Source organism: Podarcis bocagei (genome assembly GCF_964188305.1).
Source record: "Podarcis bocagei genome assembly, chromosome: Z".
Lineage (NCBI taxonomy): Eukaryota > Metazoa > Chordata > Lepidosauria > Squamata > Lacertidae > Podarcis > Podarcis bocagei.
The window spans coordinates 49,665,634-49,688,999 of record NC_138140.1 but is presented as its reverse complement, the minus strand read 5'-3'; the positions used below and the strand labels follow the sequence as shown (position 1 = coordinate 49,688,999).

Here is a 23,366-nt window from a genome sequence, read left to right as displayed (position 1 = left end):
GCTGGAAGGAAAGAGGCTAGTGAGCGATGGAAGCCACCAGGCAGATTGGCCACTGGGCAGCATTATCTGCAGCTTCGCAGATGTAAAGCCAGAAACCTCCCCCCCCCTTTTTTTTTTTTTGCTGGAGGGAGAGATTTAAGCCGAGTTTCCCCAAGAATACAGATTCTGTGCCAGTTGCCCGACTTCCTTTGGCATATCAGGACACTGAGTGCTATCCACATGTTGGTGTGCTAAGCTGATGCTTATCATCCGCTGGCTGATGGCTCAAGGCTGGTCCAGACACGTCTCCCTGCTTCTCTTAATGAGTCTCAGCCGAAAGTGTGAACTGCTTCCCATTAAAGTGCGATGTGGGCTTAGAATAAGGCATGTCTGGTCTCAGACTCTGCACAGAAAGACTCTGGAATTTAGGAGCCTGACTTCTACTGAGTCAGACCTTTGGCTCAACAGTGCCTACACTGACTGGCAGCGGCTCTCCAGGGTTTTAGGCAGGGGATATTCCCAACTCTACCCGGAGATGCCAGGGATTGGACCTCAGACCTGAAACACTCCAAGCAGATGCTCTGCCACTGAGCACCTTCCCTCAGCAGTGGTTTCTGGAGGCAGAGAATGGTTTTAACCTTGCCTAACAGCTCAACAAACTATAGTTTGTTCAAACATGGGAGGAAGAGAATGGGAAGCTGCCTTATACTGCATCTGGCCATTGGTCTATCTATCTCTGTACTGTTTACACTGGCTGGCAGCAGCTCTCAAGTCTTTCCTAGCCCTACCAGGAGATGCTGGAGATCGAGCTTAGGACCTTCAGCATGCAAAGCAGGTGTCCTGGCCCAAGGCCTTTTATCCAGGGGTCAGCAAACTTTTTCAGCAGAAGGCTGGTCCACTGTCTCTCAGACCTTGTGGGGGGCCAGATTATATTTTGAAGGGAAAAAATGATACAAGAACACCACAAGCCCCAGTGGCTGCTTTCCTGTGTCTTGTGAGCGGCAGGGGCTGGCTGTGGCGGCAGGACGATGAGCGGCGCACAAAAGGGCTCCAGAGAAGGGCTGCTTAAAATGGCGGCCGCTGGAGCGCTGCTGCTGCTGCTGGCACCAACAAAGCCCAGCCCCATTCCTCCTGTAGGCAGGGCGGGGAAAAGCCAGGAGGAGGGAGGGAGGAGGTACCGCCGTGTGAGGGAGAGGGAAAGAGTTTTGGGCAGGGGGCTTTTCCAGCTCTGTGGGGAGATGCCATCACAGATTGAGCTGAGCCTGGGACCTTCTGGGTGTGGAGCAGGTGCTCTGCCACTGAGCTATGGCCCGTCACCTAAAAAGAAAGTAGGATTCTAGTCCTCATGTTTCTGAATGAAGAGCTGATTCAATTGGGAGCATGGGAATATACCCATTGGTCCATCTACCTCTGCATTGCCTATGCAAGTAGCCTTCAACCTTCTTGAACCCAGGACCCACTTTTAACACAAACATGCATGGGGGGGGGCATTTCTCAATACTTTACCATATATTTACATGGTGAAAATGCTGCTGCTGCTGCGACCCACCTCAGACCAAGCCGTGCCTACTACCCTCCAGTTGTAGACTAGTGAGTGATCTCTGCTGACTGACAGCAGCTCTTGGGGCTTTCAGGCCAGGGGGACATTCCTGACCCTAAGTGGAGATGTCATCGGGGATTGAACCTGGGACCTTCTGCATGTGAGGTGGGTTTTTCTGCAGCCTCCCCTAAAACAGACCTGCGACTCAGCCAGTTCTTTCTCTCCCCAGTAGCAGGTCAGCCAAGGCGGGCTTGTGGTTCAGAGGAAGGGGCACCGCAGGTGGCAGAAAGGCTGGGCCTCCAGTGAGTATGCAGGCCAGCACCGCTCAGGAAAGCCTGATTCAGCCACCTCCACCACCCTCCCTCCAGCCAACCTGGGCTTTGTTCAAGGGTGCACAAGTGTGAAATTCAATTTGTAGGCAACCTGTGGCTAGTGAAGAGCAGGCCTCTTTCCCTGGGCTTTTACACCAAGTCTGGGCAGGTTGCTGGCTGCATGCTAAATGCAGCCTCGCTGCCTGCCTCCCCCGGGGAGCCTTACGTCATGCTGGAGGAGCAGCTAGCAGCTGCCGCAGGAACCTCTGGGAAGCCTTTGGGAGGAGGTGAAGGGGAAGCTTGCTGCTGCTGTGGGTCTTTCCTTCCGCTAAGACGGTCAGGATCCCTTCATGCCTCTTTGCACCACGAGTGTCCTGCTGAGGCTGGGGGTTCCCTGCCACTTCCCCAGTGGCTGCAGTGACTAATCTGAACACGAGGATGAAGCTCTTGGTTTCCTTTCACCATCCCTACATCTGACCACGTTAGTCTCCCACATCTGAGAAGGTGGAGTGGTCCTCTCTGTCCACCAGGGCTCGAAAGTTGCCATTCTTACTTTCCGTGGCTCCTCTCCTAATCACACATAGCCCGTTTAGGGGAGCAAAGGAAGCTACCTGATAGTGAACCAGACCCATTGTTCCATCAAGCTTGGCACTGTTTGCACTGACTGGCAGTTGCTCTCCAGGGTTTCAGAGTCTCCCAGGCCAACCTGCAGATGCCATTGGGGATTGAACCTGGAACATTCTGCATGCAAAGCAGATGTTCTGTCACGGAGCTATGATCGTTCCTCTAGGCAAATGTCTTTGACATTGGAAGCTGCCTTACACTAAGTCAGACCATGGCTCCACCTCACCCAATATTGTCTACATTGGTTGGCAGTGGCTCCCCAGGGCTTAGAGTCTTTTCTGTTCCTACCTGGAAATGCCACTGGGGATTATACCTGAGGTCTACTGTGTGCAATGTATAGCTCCTCTTATTTTGTTAGTCTCCACCTTGCATTGCAAAGTATTCCTAATGGAATAAAGCAGTAGCTTTGCTTTCCTAACTTGACCAGGGGCTGAATAGGCGACAGAGAATATCCAGGTAGGTCTCCCATGCTTCTATTCTCTTCTGTCTTCTGTTTTCTGCTGAGACAGGACCGGGTGGCACTGAAGGGACCCCTCCTGCCCATTGCTGTGTGAGGAAGGAGGGTGAACTTTCTTATCACTGTTCTCAAACTTGCAGAACATGTCTCTGGCCTTTGCCACTTCAGACTGCAAGCAGAGCCTCCCACCATAACCTTAATGTCTTCCTTAAACAAAGAAAGCCCATGCAGATAACAGAAGTAGCATGTTGGGGGAAAGGCTATATATGGGTCCCTTCCCGACACCTAATTCTGCAGTGGGTGTGCTTTTCTTGTTCTGTATGGAGCAATCCATCACGTGGGTCTAAAGTGGTACAGGCTGCTTGTGGCAAATTCAGAAGTGAAGGCCCCCTTCATGGTAGCCACAGCCATGCCCCCTATAATCTAAGATTATACAGCAACCCAAGATTATGCAATAATCTTATAATTATACAATGATAATAATTAGGGGTGCATTGCAGTGATCAGGGCAGATTTTTCCACACTACCTTTTTGCTAGAGCTAGTGCACAGCAATGGGCAAATGGTTTGAAGTGCTCAAGTGTCTTCTTTCAGAGTGCCTTAACTTGTGTTTTCCTTGAAGTTCCATCATGAGCAACAGCACTTGCACACCACACTCTTGAAACTGAAGTGTTCCTCAGCTTTGGAGCGCACAGAATGATTCCTCCTCAGGGCTCTTGCCACATGCCTCCCCTGGAATGACCCCGGGAGCCAATCCTCAGTGTCTGACTCGCCTCCTCTCACTCTGGGTGTGAAGGCTTCTTTGCAGCAGCTATAAAGGCTCCACTTTCATGCTGATTGGACAGCTGTAGGGGCCCGGAGATGGCACAGAAATAGGAACAGATCCACGTCTCCCCAAGACCCTGGGCCACTTCACCTCTGTTTGTGAGAAGGGTTCAAGGCTAGGTTTGCTTGTGCCTTGGAGCAGAGCCAGTGTTCAACATGTCCTTAGGCGTTGGTTGATAGTCGTGGGCCATTCAAGTAAGATTCCCTCATGGTTTGACTTGCTAAGATGGGCCTTGCTTTACACTGAAGGTCTAACTCAAGCAGCATTTACTTATTTCATGAGATTTATATCTTTTTGATTGTAATAAAATACCCAACAGGTAGGGAGAGACCCTCCCTGTAAGATTTTCAGGGATGAACCCAAAGGTTGAGACTTGGGATGGAGAAGCTATTGGGCTTCTCCAGATGCTTTTGGACTCCAAATCCCATAGGTCCTTGCAGCCAGCATGGCCAGTGATCAGTGATGATGGCACATGGGAGTTGTAGTCCAGCATCTAGGGAGCCAGAGTTTCCCCACCCCTGCCTTAACCTTTGGGGTAATTCCTGAAAATCTTACAGAGAGGATTGCTGAGGTTCTTCCCTGTCTTTCTTACTTATCTAAGTAATCTGTAGTATCCTGAGGGCTGGACTCTTGGTTGAAAATCTGAGTTCCAGGGAGCTGTCAGCTTCCTCATTCTGTCGGGAGAAGGACCTTCTGCTTCACTTGAGTATTCCTAGGTAAATATTTAGATGGGCAGTCAGGGGATTTGAATGTTGGAAAGCAGAGGGTCATCTTGGCTCAAAGAGAGTGGTCAGTTCTAGGAAACTATAAAACTGTTTCCTTCCTTGCGCTTTGACTGTGAGAGATAGAGAGAAAGAGAGAGAGAATTTCCCACATTTAGTAGAACAGACTGTAACACTTTGGACTGCAAGTTAATAGCTTAAAAACCCCCACTCCTGTTTGCTAAAAACTCTGCTCAATGAGAAAACCTTGATGTTGTTGCCACTCTAGTTGCTACTATGTCCCATTCCTCACCCTAATTTGCTGACCCAGCAGAACTTAGTGTTTTATGCATTGATTCGATTGCTTATATTTTGACACTTGTCCTTCTTACAAAAAATAATAATGCATGGGTTGTACCCAGCAAAGTCCTACTCAAAGTAGAACACACACCAAAGTAGATGCGCACCCCCCCCCGTGTTTTTCATAGAATCTTAGAATTGTGGAGTTGGAAGGGACCACAAGGGGTCATCTAGTCCAACCCCCTACAGTGCAGGAATCCTATGTGCAAGGTGGGGCTCGAACCCACAACCCTGAGATTAAGAGCCTCATGCTCTACCGACCGAGCTGTTAGGTGACTAGCAGATTAAATAAATAGCAATTTCTGAGGGTCGGAAATTCCTGGTCGCTGGGGATGCCAGCAGCCCAAGAGAGAAGGGGTAGCTGCTGCTGCTGCTGCTCAGCCCAGGGTTCTTCCTGGCAGGGCTGGCACTGTGGCCCATGAGCAGCTGCTCCATATGTAGCAAGCGCCAAGGCTTTTGGAGACAAAGGTAGGATTCTCTGCCATCCTGCTACAGAGAACTGTGGAAGACCAGAGGGGATGCTGCTCTGCTGAAGCCAGGATGGGGTTTTGTGTTTGCTTGTTTTTAATCCATGGGGAAGTGGGGATAGAGGCAAGGGCTTAGTCTGGTAAAGGATCCAAGGCTGAAGGGATCCAGGAAGGGATTCTGGCAGAAAGGGGTTCCCGTGTTGGCCTCCTGGATAAGCAGTCTGTAAGAGGCCTCTGGATCATTTCAGCCTGGCATCAACGCCAGAACTGGCACCAGAATTCAGGATGCCAGAAAGCTTGCTGCATTTTCTGGGGGGCAGAGCCTCACTCTTCCATATTATCCAGATTCCTTTCGAGAGCAATTCTTCTTGAGACAAGCGGAAGCAGAAGGAGGACTGGTTTCTTCAATGGGGAGGCTCACAGCTCTGCAACAGAACAGGAGGGCTGGGGGCAACCCAAGAGGCTTTAGTCAGGAAAGCCTTTTAGGATTTTTATTGTGGCAGGTTGACTTGTTTTGTTGTTGCTTTTTTCGTTGTGATCATTTTTAGCTGTTTTGCAAGCTGCCTTGTTGTGAAACTACCCCCCCTCCTTAAAAGCAGAATATAAATATGTAAAAACAAGCGATAAATGGGGACAAAACATTCTGGAGCTGTCAGATACTACCATCTTAGGATAACCCTTGAAGATCAAAGTGTCTGACTCTTGGTTGTATGAACAGCCCCCACCCCATTGGACACAGGCACTATTACTTGGCCATCAGTAAGCTAACTGTTCCCAGAGGGCTGTGGGATTTGGGGTGTGTGGTTTTGTTTGTTTGTTTGTTTGTTTTCGGTCATAACTGCTTGTTTGCCATTGTTACCATAGCTGGTTTTCTGACCCAGGCATTAGACACTGTGTGCAGCTCATGTATTTAAAGCATGTGGCTTCCCCCAGATAATATTGGGAACTGTAGTTTAAACCCCCCCCCCATGGAACTACAATTTCCAGCATGCTCAACAAACTACAGCCCTCAAGGTTCTTTGGAAGAAGCCATGTGCTTAAAGGTAGGATGTGCGCCACAGTTAAAACAGTGTATTTGTTGTGTAGGCAGTTCCAAACATGCTTTCTGTGGAACTGTAATTTCAGCCATGTCCCTTCAGGGCAATTCCTTGCCTACTGCCTTCACAAAGGCTGAGATCCAGTGCTTCTAGGGTGCTCTCCAACGGCTGTGAAGAAATGGTGGCCATCTTAACTGAGGGCACCAAATGGCTGCTTTGCTCAGCAACAGAGAAGTGGTAGGCTGGGGCTTGTGTCTTGAGGTTAAGTAAGGAGTCTGCTTAAGCAAGGAAATTAAGGTGGACACTGATAATTTGTGCCTTTCTTTAGAGCTTGGTGCCTCTTCACCAGGAGCTACTCCTCCAGCTGAGATTAGGGACAGGAGTGGGTTTTTTGAGGTAGTAACACCTTGGGCTACATGCAGCCACAATATAAATAAATGGACTGTTATCCTGATGGAAAGATGTGCAAAGCTATTCATTAGTTTGGAAAAGCCTTTGGCTTTCTGAAATACCTAAGGAATGACAGCATTGAAAAAGGAACATCCTTCGGGGGGGGGGGTTGTAGCTGCTCTTAAAAGGCATCCATCAGAAGGCTGGACTAAACAGCTCCTTCTTACAATGAGGGCGACAGTTTTCAGCCTCCCCACCCCCAAAGTAATGATTGCGATATACCAGACAATGGCACATTATTGGGGCTTTCACAGACTCTGTGGTTTCTCCCTTCCAAGCAGACTGCACTGCTGTCCCTAATCCACCTAGATGTCCCATTGTCAGGAAACCCTCTCCCCCTCTCTCCTGAGCACTCAAGACTGCTAAATGTAGTTGCCGGGAAAGAGCCTTTTGCCCTAGGGACTGGCTGCCTTGGCACCTATTGGACAGCACTTATGGCATCATTGTGGGCAGATACGCCACAAGTCCATTCCCCTGCCCTTGCGCCATTTTGAACAGCCCATCTATTTACCAGCTGCTGCTGCTGCTGCTGCTGCTACTGCTGGAACATGTGAATTTTCCAGCACTTGCTACCATTTTCATGGGTGGGAGGTGGGAAATAGCATTGCCCTTACTTTGCAGGGTGACACCAGGGCTGCATGCCAACCATGTGTTTAAAGCATGTCCCTCCAGAGACTCCTAGGAACTGTAGCTTATCCCGCATAGAGCTATAGTTCCCAGCTCCCTTAGCAATCTACAGTCTCCAGGATACTTGGGGGTGGGAGTACATGTTTTAAATGTATGGGGTGTGTGCAGCCAAGATTTCCCCTCTTCCACTGTGACTGGAAGAAGGTGGCTGTGTTCCTGCAGGCAGCACTCACAGAAGAGCAAGTGGGAGACAGGCAGGAGCAATGAGTTGCAAACCTGACATGCCATTTTGCTGCACCAGACTCCTCTGGAACAGGTTGGCTTGTGGAGATGTCACCTTGTACCGTATTGACCTGAATATAAGCCTCACTTTTTGCCAAATTCCGACCTTGAAAAGTTATAGTGTGGCTTATATTTGCGATCTTACAGTGTGCAGCCAGGAGCACGGGGCAAACAGTGCCAGGAGCGCAGCAAAGCGGTGCCTGCCCCGTATGTATTTTTTTTTTAATATGATATTTATTGGAAATTTTGGAAATTACAAAGAAAAAACAAAGCAGAAAAAGAAAATAGAAAAAAACAAGGAAAAAAACAACCCACATTCAAAAAACAAAAATACACCGCACACAAACAAAAATAAGTCCATCATTCTCGAATCCCCAAGTCTCATCACCTTCTTTCTTAGACCTCCTCCTCCTCCCTTTTTTGTATCCTGGTTATTAATTATGCAGCAAATCCTTTCCATATTTCATAGTATTCTGTCATTACGTAACCTTAACTTATTTTCATCTTATCTTATAGAAAACCTTAAAAACTTAAAACTTAAATCTTATTTTTACTGACTTCTCACAACCATAATATTCTTGCCTAATTCTTTAAACATTTATGCTAGAGCCAAATAATTTCATTCCAACATTTTTCTAACATTCATCAATTTTATAAATCAATCCTGATAATAAAAAGAGAAATAAAAACAATCCAATCTTCATCCAGCGTCCCTTCCTCCTGGTCCCGGGTTTTGTCAGTCCTTTTTGTCCCATCGATCTAGCGCATTAACCTGGTAACCTTATATCCGAGGCCCTTAAATCTCTTCCAGGTCCCTTCTGCAGCTCTTCTTCATATTCTCCTTTCACTCGTGGGAACTCCAGCTTGATGATGTTTTTGACCCTTTTCAACAAATCAGCCCCTTTTCCATAGTCCAGACTCAACTCCATGTGGTATTTAGGAAGATGTTTCAGAATCCCTCCAAAATTGAGAGCCCCCACAGCTCTAAACATCTCAAGGCCCATTGCCAGACTCGAAAAGTCCAAACATCCTTGCATAGGGGGGGTCTATCCAACCCCCCATTTCCAAACCAATCCCAACTTTATCTTTCCAAATCTGGCTTTTTCCAAGTTCATTTGTCAAATCCAGAAGCTCTTGTTCCTGCAAGGCCGCAGCTCCCTCCATCTCTGGCGCCCAAGATTCAGCAACATCCTCTTCTCTCTTCTGCTCTGTCAGGACACACTCCTGATCTAATTCCTGGGTGGGCTCCACATAGTTTCCCACTGCCTGTTCAAAAATTCTGGCCGCATTAGTAATCAAATCCATCTTCTCACTTAACTGTTCCAGTAGGGCACTTGTTTTACAGAGAGCACACAGCAGAGCCTCTGGATACATTGTCCCACAAGGTCACAAGTCCTTTCCCACGATTGTAATCTGAGACAGCTGCAAGCTCCCTGGAGTTGGTTACAGTTTCACAGTCTCCCTCTAGGGGGAGAACTTCTATTTATTCTTGCAACAAAATGTCCTTTTTGAGATATTTTGTCAATATTTGTTCCTTTAAAGTGCGAAAGGAAGCAATGGAATCACTATGTTTCTCTTCCTTTATCTTCCTGTCAAAAACGTTTGTCTCTGGTCAATGAGCTTGAAAACATCAGTCCTGACACCCCGCTCCAGGATCAGGATGGTGGAAAGTTACTTTGCTTTAAACTCACTTCTGCAGGTTTAAACAGTCCAAAAAAAGATCCCCCTTCTTCTCCTGCTACCGAAGGGGGGTTCAACAGTTTTAAATGATGAAAGCCAATCCTTTAGAAGCGATTTTCTGAGCTCTAGTTTACGTTGTTTTTGCTTTATTCTGTCTACAAAGAAACGGAAGGCTGACTTCCTGTTTAGACCTTCCCGTTTCAGTACCAAATTAAAATAAATTTTTAAGTCCAATTTCTTCTCGCAAGTCCTTATTTAAAGTCCGATTGTTCAAAGTTTAGGTACTCACGGGTGCTTATTTTAGAAGCCAAATTGTCCCAGGAAAAAGGCAGCACTCTCTGGCAACGGCTGTGCGGCTTCGCTCCACGGAAATAGCAGTTGACTCACAGCACTGCACCACTTCCCCCTCTTCACTTCGGAGCCCGTTTGTGGGTTCCTTTGCGGTTGGGAGGGTGCTAAGGGTGCCCGCCGAGTCCCATGGTCACAGGCTTCATCCGCCTGTGATTTTTAGCAGGGTCCCCGCTTCGCCGTAGCGGAAAAGACCCGTTTCGCGCAGAGCTGGTCCCTCCAGTTCAGAGGGAGTCTGCCATTGCTGATGGCACCACCCCGGAAGTCTTCACGGTGCCTGCCCCGTATGTAGTCCCCCATCCTCTCCCCCAAGGCCAGGAAGGGGGAGAGGGAGGAAGGGGAAAGACCTCCAACAACACAGCTCCCCACCACCCAGTATGCAGCCAGAAGCAGCAAGGAAGTGACTGGCTTATATTTGGGTATTATTTTTTATCTTTTTCTCCCCCTCCCTCCAGTTTTAAAGGCACAGCTTATATTCGGGTGTGGCTTATATTTGTGCCAATATAGTAACAATAGTTTGGGGGCTCAGTGTCGCAAACTTGCTAGGAGAGGGAACCATAGCTCTGGGGGCAGCACACCCAATGGAAGCTGTTCCATTGGGACAAATGGAGCACTGCCTCACCAACCTCCCTCTTGATTCCTTCAAGCTCACTTGCTTTCTTCCTGCCCACTTCCTCCTCCTTGGTCCCAGTGTTGCCCTTGCAGAACTCAGCAGGGAGGAGCACGGGGATAAGGATAAAACGAGAACCATTTGGCTCTGGCTGCCTTTGTCTCCAGCTCCCCCTACAGCTGGCCTCCCTGCTTTCCCCCAGTCCCTATGGTCACCAGCCACCACTGAGATCACCTGCTTTGGGTGCAGAAGGCCCCAGGTTCAACCCTCTGCACCTCCAGGCAGCCGGCACCAGGGAAGACCCTTCTTCTTTGCCTGAGGTCCTGGGGAGCAGCCTCAAGTCAGAGTAGACAGTCCTGGGCTAGCGGGATGAATAGTTCAGCCTAGTATTAGGCAGATTTCCTTTGTTCCCAGTTCTTGCCCTGTCTTACTGGGGTTTCCTGCTGGGCAGTTTCCTAGGCCAGTGGTTCTCAAAGGGTGCAGCAGGAGAGGATGGCAAACGTGGCAGGAAGATTCTAAGACAATCAAATAAACGTTTAAACATTTCAGTGTAGTATAGTATGAAAATATTTTTATTTTCAGAATATGGATAGAGTTTAATTTTTTTCCAAAATGAGAGCATCAAGGGATACTGTGGACAATCCTGGCTGTGATCCAGTGCCACCATTCAGATTGCTGGAGAATGGCATTGTCTATTCTTCTGCAGTTCTCCACAACATTTTGTTGCGAACATGTGAATGATCAGAAAAGAGAAAGGCTCCTTTGTGTTGATGAGGAGACGAGAGCTTGACTGTCTCAAATTAGACCTCGTATAAATGAGATCACCCGGCAAAAGCAAGTTCACACCTCTCACTGAGTTTGTCTACATACTTAAGGTACATACGTAAGAGGCTCGTTTATAGTTATATTTTGGGAGCAGTTCATGTTCTTAGGTAACCTGCTTTGTTTTTATACTTTCTGATGCTCCGTGATCATATACCGTAATAAAGTAGTTGTGTTCTGTGTTAGAATCATAGAATCATAGAATCATAGAATCATAGAGTTGGAAGAGACCACAAGGGCCATCGAGTCCAACCCCCTGCCAAGCCCCTGCCAAGCAGGAAACACCATCAGAGCACTCCTGACATATGGTTGTCAAGCCTCTGCTTAAAGACCTCCAAAGAAGGAGACTCCACCACACTCCTTGGCAGCAAATTCCACTGTCGAACAGCTCTTACTGTCAGGAAGTTCTTCCTAATGTTTAGGTGGAATCTTCTTTCTTGTAGTTTGGATCCATTGCTCCGTGTCCGCTTCTCTGGAGCAGCAGAAAAACAACCTTTCTCCCTCCTCTATGTGACATCCTTTTATATATTTATATATTTTATATATTTGTTGTATAAATCGAGCCCTGATCGGAGTTGCTCCTTTTTTGTTTTTCCAATGTATTTCTTACCAATTAAAAAATCAATGTGGCGCGAGAAAGTTTTTATTCCGAAATCATGGCCCAGAGGAAACAGCTTGAGAACCCCTGGCCTAGGCAACTGGTGCTTCTGTAGCCACACTGCCAGGCGCTGGGAGTCTCTGAAGGCCATGCCTGGACAGATGGGGAGAGGGGTGTGTTGATGTGGAAACCTCTGGATTTTGCATGTGGCTGCAATGTAGCCTCCCATGCATAGGGAAGGGTCCAATCCGTTGTTCCTCCCCTGGAAGGCTGCCTACAATGGAATGTGGCCTCTGGGGCTGGAAGAAGATGTCCCCCCACCTCCTTTGTAGGCTGTGGCCTCTGAGCACGTGCAGGCACTGAACAAGAGGAGGAGAGGGAGGCCCATGGGAGGCATCTCTCCTGCCAGCTTGTGCACAATGGAGATAGAGCATTTGGATGGTTTGTTTGGACCATGCTGAACCTGGGTCGGCAGGGCTGCCACCTGGCCAGCTGCAGCCCTCTGCCTGGAAGCACTCCTCACCTCTCTGGCTGACCCTGTTCCCACCAATGGCCTGGTGGTGGTCAGCACCGAGCATGCTTCCATGGGTTTCATCCTGGCCCAGTCCTGGCTCCGTTGCAACATAAGCTCCTCGGGTCTGCTTCCCCGCCCCCACCCTGGCCACTCCGCTACCCCACATTTGCTGCTTTCAATGGAGCCGCTCTAGATGTGAGCAAGCGCCACTTGCCCAGAGCTGCCTCTGCAGCCGGCAGGCCACTTTCTCATGCTCCAGTAATTCGGAAGCGGCTTGGCGGAGCCCTTTTGAGCCCTCCCCAAAGAATCATCTGTCAGATTCAAGGAAATTAATGTCTTCTTCCCATCGTCTCCTGTGTCTCAGCGCCCTCACAAGAACGTAGGAGGAGCCTGCTGAGTCATGCCAGTGGGTCATCCTGCCCAATACCCTGTTCTCTCAGGGGCCAACCAGGGGCCTCTTTTGGGAAATCCGAGTGCAACAGCCCTCTCCCAACCTGCAGTTCCCATTAGCAGGGATTCAGAGGCATAACACCTCCAACAGTGGAGGCAGAGCATAGCTACCATAGTCATGGCCGCCTCCATTAATTTATCTAAATCCCCTTTTAATGGTTGGCCGCTTTCACTGCTTCCTGTGGCGGCGAGTTCCACAGTTTAATTATGTGACACATGAAGGGCTCTCAAATGGCTACTGGGCACAGTAGGGCACAGCACCAAAGCGCAGGAGCATTCTTCCGTCCTGCGGCATTCAGAAGAATTGTCTCCAACTGCAGTGGCAGAGCAAAGCCATCATTGCTAGGAGCCACTGATAGCCTTGTCCTGCATGAAATTGTCTACTGCTTAAAGCCATCCAAGTAGGTGGACATCACTATGTCCTTTGTGAGTGAATGCCGTTGTTGGAACTATTTGCTGGGTGAAAAAAGGACTCTTTCTTTAACCTTCCAACATCCCGCTTCACTTGATGTCCCTCATATTAGGAGAGAGAGAAAAGGAAAAAAATCTTATCCCAATCCACTTTCTCTGCAACATACATAATTATAAGCCTGTCTGTCCTGTCTCCTTTCACTCTGCTTTTCTCTAAACAAAAAAGCCTCAGATGTTATTATCTTTTCTCATAGGGGAGTTGCTCCATCCTGCTGATTATTTTGGCTGCCCTTTTCTGAATCATTTCCAGCTCTACCTTACTGCTTTTCAGATGAGGCATCCAGAACTGTGAACAGTATCCCAGGTGCGCCTTGCACCACAGATTTGTACAATGGTATTATTGTTCTAGCAGTGGTGGTGGCGAAGCCTCACGTGATTTGGTCCGCAGTGGTCCCCACCTGCTACATAGGGTGCAATTTAAGCAGTTTGGCTTGGCCTTTTCACCTCGTCCTCTTACGGCCTCACCAAAGGAGAGATGGTGGACTTCTCCACATGTATTTCTCCGTAGGGATATAAGGCAGCAGCTATTTCCATTCACAACCATCACTGTTTCGTTCCACTGCAGTTTGGTGCCTGCCAAATACAACGTTATTCATCTCATTGCCTGCTATTTAATGTAATTCACCTAATTATTTATGTAAGCTGTGCATTTAATGTAATGAATGACGTAATTAATTCCACACCATTCCTTTCTATGCAAAGGCCATTTAGTTCAATGCTAAGGACACACAATTTAAATGGGGAAACCCCCCCCCCACTATAATTTGTGGACTTTAACCCCTCCACCCCCAACAGCGAATACCAGCCAGTGTTTGCCGGAATAGTTTCTTTTCTGCTGGACAAGAAATCAAACTTTAGCAATTTTTGCGTCTGTTGCCATTTTCATCAGGATTCTCCCGACTTCCTGATTTCTCTGCTTCCCTTCTCTGCAACCTGCACTTCCTTCTTTCCCTTTGCCTGCTTCCTTGCAGAAGGCAGCTCTCGTCTGGGGTGAGGGGAAACCTGCCTTGCGGCTCATTGCATGATGCTGAGATGCTTCGGGGTGATTGTAGGTGAGGTTTGGCATTGCCGGTCTAAGCAGACTGGTTGTCTCGCTGGCATCTCCCTGCCCAACCCATCCAAACTCTGCACCACCCCATGGCTTCCCAGATCAATGAATTTCCCCTCCCCCTTATCGCCAGGGCTGCCAAAGGCAGGTGTGTTTACTTTCTGTTGTAATTGTTCTTGAAGTTGTCACACTGACCTGGTTCCACTGCTTCCCTGGTATTGAGAGGGATGGTTGCACCAGCTGCCTCCCAGAGAGGAGGGGTTGAGCTGGCAGATATTGAGGACCCATGGCAGGGCCTAGAATATGGGCCATTGCCATCATCATCAGTAATAATATTCATGTTTATTTGTCTATTTATTGATTTCTTTTATTACAGCATTTCTATCCGTCTTTCTGCCAGGGAGTTTAAGGTGGCATAAATGGTTCTCCCACCCACCCCATTTCCATTTTACCCTCACAACAACCCTGTGAAGTAGGTTAGGCTGAGATATAACAGCTGGCCCAAGGCCAACTAGTGAACTTCATAGTTGAGCAGGGATTTCTCTGCTTTCCCAAGCTTCAGAAAACGGCAAGCGTAATTATCAAGGGGATGGAGCAGCTCTCTTATCAACGAAGGTTGCCGTGTTTGGAACTTTTTAGTTTAGAGAATAATGACAGGAGTTGGGGACATCCAATGAAGCTGAATGTTGGAAGATTCAGGGTGGATAAAAGAAAGGATTCTTTGTGTGGTGCGTAGTTGTGGCCACCAGCCCAGGTGGCTTTAACAGAGAATTAGACACCTTCATGGAGGCAGCCCTGGTGGCCAGGCTGTGCCTTCGTAGCGGGAGGCAGTAATGCTTCTGATTGCCAGCTGCTGGGAAGAGCAGCTCTCGTGCTGGAATCCTCTTTGCAGGTTTCCCAGAAGAGGCACCTGGTCACCCACCGACTGTGAGAAGAGGACGCTGGGCTAAATGGGCCATTGGCCTGACCCAGCAGGCTCTTATTAGGTTCTCAGCTTTCTATCCCAGCACTCACCACTAGGCTACTCTGGCTATCAATATATGGTGCTTTCCCCAAGTGCACGCCATGTGCATTATCTTGGCATGCCTTACAACTGCAGTACTGCAGGTAGGCCAGTGTTCATTTTTAAGAGGTTTTAAAATCCCAGCCCCTCCCCATCTATAAAATTCCAACTCAAGAAGACGTAAGTTGGATAAAGTTCGCGCTGAGTGAAAATACCTATCCTATCAGAAGCCTTTTTTTTTTTCTTTTTAGTGACTCCTTTGAACAGTTTCTTCCTACAAACTAAAGAAACTAGGCATCAAGTTTCCATTTTCTGGACTGGTGAGCCACTGTCTGATGTAGACTGATGGATGCTTTCCTGCCCAAGCTCCAAAATATATAACTTAATAAGCTTTAAGATGTGTCACTTGATCTGCTTTGCATGTCCTGGCTGGCATCTCTGTAAAGCACCAAGTCTCACAGGAACACATCTCACACTGCCAGATTCAGAGATCTTTATATATATATATAAAAAAAATCCTGGCATGGCGAAGCTTTTATCTAAAATATAAGGCGGAAGAACATAATGTTTGCATCTGAGATTTGGACTTACTAAGGACACAGGCCAAAAACCTCATTTAACGAGTGACAGGGGAGGTGAGCAAGAAGGTACTGGGCTGGTTCCAAGATGAAGTTAAGGATGCTAATTGTACCTTCAGACACCTGAGTGAAGCCAGTCAAGTGCTTAAATTGTGTTAGCCTTGTGGAACACTAAAGCTGTTTAAACAAAAACAAAACAAAAAATCCTTCCAGTAGCACCTTAGAGACCAACTAAGTTTGTTATTGGTATGAGCTTTCATGAAGAAGTGTGCATGCACACAAAAGCTCATACCAGTAACAAACTCAGTTGGTCTCTAAGGTGCTACTGGAAGGAATTTTTTGTTTTGTTTTGTTTTGAATATGGCAGACCAACACAGCTACCTACCTGTAACTAAAGCTGCTTGTTCGGTAAAAATGATCCAGGGGAATAATGATCAGAACAGTGGGTTAGGGAGAGACCCCTCCATGTGCAAAACTTAGAGGCAAGGTGATAAGATATGTAGGAACACACCAGGAGCTGCTTTTGTGGGGGCTCTGAGCTGTGGTTGTGTCAGACCCCTCCAGCCCTAGGTGCTTTCCTTTTGAATCCTCATGGATTCAGTTTCGTTGGCGCGAACCATGCGTCACATTGCGAACCATACAAACACATTGCAAACTCTGCCTAGTGCAAAACTGTGGATAGTGGTTTAAACTCAGCTGGCAGGATTAGCCCTGAAACTTACAGAGTTATGCTGAAGGCATATGAGCATGTACAGAATACATCTCTCTTGCCCCTGGGTCATTCGTTCATTGATTGATTGACTCCAGTTAATTGCTTGTTGCTTTTCAGGTCAAGTCTCTCTCAAAGCATTTTACAGAGAGGAATAGGAAGGCTTTTTGACCCCACAGCTCTGGAATTCGCTTCTAGCTGACCTGCGTAAAGTTGCCACATTTCAGGATTTCAGAATGGCCTTGAATAGCCACTTGTTCTCACAAGTGTTATTCCCTTTGCTTTACTGTACTCCTTTTCCTTGACGGATTTGCTAAAAGTGTCTTTTGTTTCCATGCTAGATATGTACGTGCTGTTCCTGGTTATATCAGTGTTATGGTTGTTTTGAAAGTTTTGTATTGCATTTTCTTTTATCACTGTTTAAAAGTTGCATTTTTATTTGTGTGCAGGTTGCCTTGAAAGTGTTCTGATCATAACAGTGATCTATAAATATTTTTAAATAAAAGCAATAGACTCTCAGGCAGAATAAGAAGCAGTGCCCTGGGGTTGTATCCAGTGCAAGTTCTACTCAGAATACAGTGGTACTTCGGGTTAAGAACTTAATTCGTTCTGGAGGTCCATTCTTAACCTGAAACTGTTCTTAACCTGAAGCACCACTTTAGCTAATGGGACCTCCTGCTGCTGCTGCGCTGCCGGAGTACGATTTCTGTTCTCATCCTGAAGCAAAGTTCTTAACCAAGGTACTATTTCTGGGTTAGCGGAGTCTGTAACCTGAAGCGTCTGTAACTTGAAGCGTGTGTAACCCGAGGTACCACTGTAAACTTGTTTAAATTAATGGACATGACTAACTTACATGCATTACAATAGTAATAACAGCTTATTATTTATATGCCACCCATTTGACTGGGTTGCCCCAGCTACCCTGGGTGGCTCCCCCCCCAAAAAAATGATAAAAACAATACAACATCAAACACTAAAAACTTGTTTTAAATGGGTCTATTCTGAGCACCGTTGGAAACTACCCCTGGTTTGCTCATAAAATTAAGAAACTAGATGGTCAAACAAACCATGGCTTGTTTCCCTAGAGTTTGTTTTGTTTTCCAGCCACTCTTGCCTTGTGAACTTTGCAGCTTGGTGAGCATTCGGGGTGGTGCACCAAACAAACCATGGTTAAAGGAAGGGCATAGTTAAAGCAGAGCAAGGTTCATAAGCAAACAACAAACCACAGCTTCAGGTCACGTCTGTTGGCAGTAAACAAACCACGGTTAGGCCACTGGGCAGTGTCCACACATAGTACAAAACCAAGGTTTAATGAACCATAACTTAGTGTTATGTGTGAGCTTAGACCACTGAGCCATGAGAGATGCTGAATTAGACTACTGAAATTGTCTTAAGGAGAGTCAGCAGGGAAAGTTTTTAGGCCTTTGTGACTGCCATTAGAACGTAACAAGGGCCCTGTTGCATCACAGCCAAAGAGGACTTGTCTAGTAGTCCCTCATCCTGTTCTCACAGTGGCCAATCAAATGTCCTAATGGGAGGTGTGAAAGCAGGACCTCTGTTTAACAGCACCTCTCCCCACTTGTGATTCCCAGCTGGGGATGGGGCTTGTTTCTTGTCTGTGCTCAGCTAACGCTCGTGGTTTTTTTGTCATGCTGTCTGTTTTCATTAGAGCAGGGGTCTCCAGCACCAATCACGCAGTGGGCCAGAGGGTGGGGGAGCGCATGCCTATATGCATGTGCACATGCTATTTCCGGCACACTTCCGGGTCGGAGGAGCACAAGCTATTTCCGGTGCTCCTCAGACCCGGAAGTGGGCAGCCGCGCAGCGCAGCACCGGTAAGAGCAGGCGGCGGCAGCAGGCGGCGAGGGTCGGCGAGTCCTGCAGGCCTTATCCGGCCCACGGGTCTTAGTTTGGGGACCCCTGCATTAGAGGTACCTCTCAGCCCATCACAAAAAACATTGTTAGCAATCTCAGTTCTATTGTTGAGCTCTGATCTGCCAAGCTTGAAAATGTCTTTATTGATCTCTGCTCTGCTGCCCCATACCTGCCTATGAAAAACGAAGTGCCACTGAATTCTGTGCAACTTACTTCTGAGAAAGTGGCATATTTGTTAAACAGATAGATTGGCTTAAGAACTATTCAAAGCCTTAAGCATGCAGCCAGATAATGATGGAGAGGGAAAGGTGGAGATTTTTTTTAATGAAATTTGAGTGGGGTGTTAATACTACTGTTCCTCATGCCTTCATTGAGGAACTGAGAATCTTTTTTAAAAGAATCTTACAGGGTAATTCTAAACCTTTCTACTCAGAAGTGAGCTCTGTGAAAAGTGGCATATTTGTTAAACAAATAGACATTGGTTTAACGACAGAGCTCTTCAAAGGCTTTAACATGCAGCCAGGTAACAATGGGGAGCAAGGAACACAGAGAGTTCTGATGTACCTTTAAGCAAATCGGTTTGGACGGGAACCAGAAAAGCAGTTACAAGAAGTGCGGCAGCTTATTTTCAATCTCTTTCCTAATAATCCCAAACATGCTATTTCTTTTAAGCAAGTGCCACACACTGGGTCAACATATTTACTAAGCTGCCCACTGCGACTTTAAGGTCACCCCAGTTCTTGCCTATTCACCACCAGTTCAGATAGCGTTTGTGTCGTGCCCAAGATTGGGGGGCTGACTTGTGTCGCATGTGCATGATGTCATGCACACATGACATTGGGAGGAGTCCCAGTGCAGAGCCCAGTGTGGCAGGGCTTCCTCTCTTGTGCTCAGGAGGAGTCAGCCACTGAACCGCACTGCATTTGTCGTCCTCTGCCCCCTCAACATTGAGGAGGGCTGGCCCCCTGCCAGTAAATATTGAGGGGTCAAAGACCCCTCCACCCCTAGGAGTTGGTGCACCTGATTAGAGTACAGTGGTACCTCCGGTTGCAAACAGGATCCGTTCTGGAGGTCCGGCTGCATCCTGAGGAATTTGCAACCAGAGGACCGCTTCTGCGCATGCGTGTGGCGTCATTTAGCGCTTCTATGCATGCGTGAGGCGTGTAGAGCACTTCTGCTCATGCGCACAGGGCGAAACCCGGAAAAATACTTCTGGGTTTGCCGTGTTCGCATCCCGAAGTTTACGTATCCAGAGGGATATGTAAGCGGAGGTACACCTCTATGTTCAAACTTGGGGGGGAGGTATTGCCCCATTGTGCACCATTTTACCCTTGTTTACATGGAACTGCATTTCCCATATTGCTGCCAACACAGTTTGGAGAGGTCATTTTGGAGCTCCTTACAATCCCTTTGTTAAAACAAGAAACAAAACAAAAAACCCCACCTCTTTGAACAATTTGGTATCATCAGCACATATGCCACCTTATAGCTCACCCCCAATCCTGGATCATTTACGAAGAAGTTAAAAAACACAGGTCCCAGTATTGATCCTTATGGGACTTGGCATTCTACATCCCTCCATTAGGAGAAATGACCATTTATTCCTGCTCTGTGCTTCATTTTGCTTAAGTAGTTACTGATCCATAAGAGGACTTCTCCTCTTATCCCATGACTGCTAAGCTTACTCAGGAGTCTTAGGTGAGGTAGTGTATCGAAAGCTTTTCGAAAGTCTGAGGACACAGTGTTGACTGGATCACCTCTATGCGCTTATTGAAGCTATCAAAGAACTCTAAAAGGTTAGTGAGAGTGGTCTGCTTCAGTGCAGTGGATCTTCTATGTTTTTTATGATTCTATCATTAATAATGCATACCTCCAGTTTCCCAGAGCAGATGCTAAATTGGCTACTTCTCTCAGGTGCGGAAGCTGATCTTAAAGACAAGTTACAAAGTTTTGTTAGAAGCTCAGCAAATTCACATCTGAATTCTTAAATAACTCTTGTGTGAATGCCATGTGCCCCCAGTGATTTGTCAATTTTAAATTTGTCAATAAGGGTGCATTTTACACTGTGGAGACAGATGCAAAGAGTTCATTCAGCTTCTCTAAAATCTCCTTTTCTTCCTTGAGCACTCTTTTCACTCCGGTGTCATCCGAAGGTCCAACCACCTCTCTAACTGGTCTCCTGCTACTAACGTGTCTAAATAATTTTTATGTTGTAAGTCTTTATATGCTCCTTGAAATCTTTCTTTGCACCCCTTATTGTCTGTCTCCATTTCTTTTTGCCAAATTCCACATTCCTTTTGTTCTCTCTTGGGCAAGATGTCCATTCTCTGAAGGAAGTCTTCTTACCTCTAATAGTTTCCTTGACTCTGTTCTAGCAGAGATTCTGATATAGTGGTTTCAAGCAGGACCAGAGCACAGCAGCACTCTCCTCACTTGGGATCCTAGCAACTGGTATTCAGAGGCATACCACCTATGATGGTAGAGGGAAAACATATAGCTGTTGTGGCAAACAGCCACTGGTAGCTTTCTTCTCCATGGACTTATCTGATCTTGTTTTAAAGCTATCCGATTTGGTGGCCATCACTACCTCTTGTTTGCAGACCGTACCTCCAGGTGCCCCTGGTGCATCAAAACCACCACAACCCTTTCACGTTCATTCTGGGGATGGGTGAGGATAATTTGTTCCAAACCTCCCTCCGCAGTTTAAAATCTATTGGTTTTAAGTACAGCAGCCTGGCTCTGTCCTGGTTCAAGTGGAGCCCATCTTTTTTGCACAGGCCAATTCATCTGAACACATTGCCCAGTAACTTAACCAATACTAACCTCTCCCCCAGATGCCACCACCTCATCCATGCTTTGAGACTGCATCTCTGTGCCTATCTAGCTGGTTCTGCATGTGAACACCTGAAGCACTCTGAGAAAGCTACCCTGAAGGTTCTGGCTACCAACCTCCTACCTAGCAGCCTCCTCTAGTGGCCAAAATTGTGGAAACCTTTGGGGGAAAATGTATTTCCAAGGTTTGATGGCTCATAACACCTGATTGGCTCTCTAAACACTCCTGCTCATTGGTTACATTCAAATGAAGGAAAGCTACTGCATATCAAACTAAGCAAGTTGTGCCTCCCTTTTCTGGTTATTTGGCTATAACTTTTGATAGGATACAGAAAATTGAACAAACCTTGCTGCATTACATTCTTCATTAAATATCTTTCCACTGATATATAATTTTTTGGTATTACTCCAAAAAAGTGGTGTTGGTGAGCCATCAAACCTCAGAAATACACTTTCCCCAAAAGGTTTCCACAATTTTGGCCACTAGTGTATACTTTGCTTCCTGGACAGCACAACTAACATTTCCCCAACTCCCTAACATGGACCATGACCACACACTACTCCTGAGCACTATCCACCAGGCTGTTTAGATTACCTATGACATCTACAACTAGGGCAGGCCTGTTAGGTTGCAATCTGCACACCCATCACAAACGCAGGCTATCTGTGTCCCTAATGGTGGGCTCCTTCCATTACTAGGAAAGCTCCAGCCTCTGGAGGAGAACCCTTGGCATGAGAGGCTAACGACTTGCTCCCCCTCCCCAAAGAATGAGTCCCTGCTAAGGAATAATAACTTATTCACCTCAGTTGATGCTCTCCTTCACCAAGACACTTGTTCTCCATGGCAGCAAGGAAGTTGTCATACTGTGGGAGCCGGACACAAGCCATCACAACCCTAGAGGCCTCACCCAACAGCCTCTCTGCCTCTCTCAGCTTCTCCAGGTTGGCCACCCTTGGTGGCCTCAGGAGGAACAATCTTATTCCCTGAAGACTAGAAGCTCATTGCACTGAGCACACACACACACAACTTCTGTTCAGCGGACAGGTCACTGTACATGTAACATTCTGTGCAAAATAGCTCACACGCCCCCGTTGACTTTCCACCTGCATATATGTTTCTGTAGCTTATTGGGTCGATTTACCTGCAAGCCTGGGATTTGTTAGGACACTTTGAGGAGGAACTGCCTTCACATCTTTGCCCTGCTGTTGCACATAATCAGCTGCTTAACTCACTTGTTACCTTGATGCTTTGTCGCTATACCCTTACTCTTTTGCTTATATGCTTCCGTTTTCACCTTAAAAATGCGATCTTTTGGACCCTGAAGCCTCTCTTCTACTTTTTTTTATTCTAATCCGTCTCTCCCACTAGCTAGGGCCAGAATGTGGAATGATCTATTAGTGGACTATTTACAAAATGGTTTCAAAACAGGCTCACACTGCACTTTGTAGTCCTGGCAATCAGGCTTGAAAGCACAGCAACACCTGAACCTCTTTGAACCTCTGGTTTTCTTGGAAATTCAAGGAGCAATCCTGGGAGGAGAGGCAGCTTCCCCTGCACTTCTGTGACTTCCCATAACCCTTCAGCTGATATGTGGGTGGGAGTGCACCATAGACCAGCAAAGGAACAACCAGGAGCACATTTTAACCTCCTGATTGTTCCCTTGAAGCCCCAAAGGAAGGCTCCCTATCCCTGGCTCAGCACCTCCTCTCATACCTACATTGCTCAGATGAAGGATCCAAGCCTGGGGCAACAGTTATATAGGTCCGACCAGCCCCATAATAGGCTTTTCAAGGCACCTGGGCAGGTTGGGCTGGCAAAGCAGTAGTGTGGTCTCCAGCCATTGCAGGGGTTGTTCTGCTTGACCAGGCCAACCTGTTTGGACAACACCTCTGCTGCTCTGAGCAGAATTGCCCTGCCCTTTCCACTCAGAGGTGGAGGGAGCTGGGGGCATACTCCTTGGGGGACATGCAGCGTTTGTTTCTCTGAAAGGTTGCTCACCACCCAACCTGGAACCTATAAATTATCGTTACTTATTTATCTTGTTCCATTTCGTTTATCGCAAAACAGACATTGGCTGGCCACCTGTCATGTATGATCTAGCTGAGATCCCTGCATTGCAGGAGGTTGGTGCAGACCCTCGGGGGTCCCTTCCAACTCTTATCATTCT

General features: G+C 47.2%; 1 protein-coding gene across 6 annotated transcripts in view; it reads left to right on the top strand.

Moving 5' to 3' along the window:
- The window catches only part of NLGN3 (neuroligin 3), a 67,059-nt gene that overhangs the window by 12,358 nt on the left and 31,335 nt on the right, over positions 1-23,366 (top strand). The gene's annotated exons all lie outside the window — the stretch shown is intronic.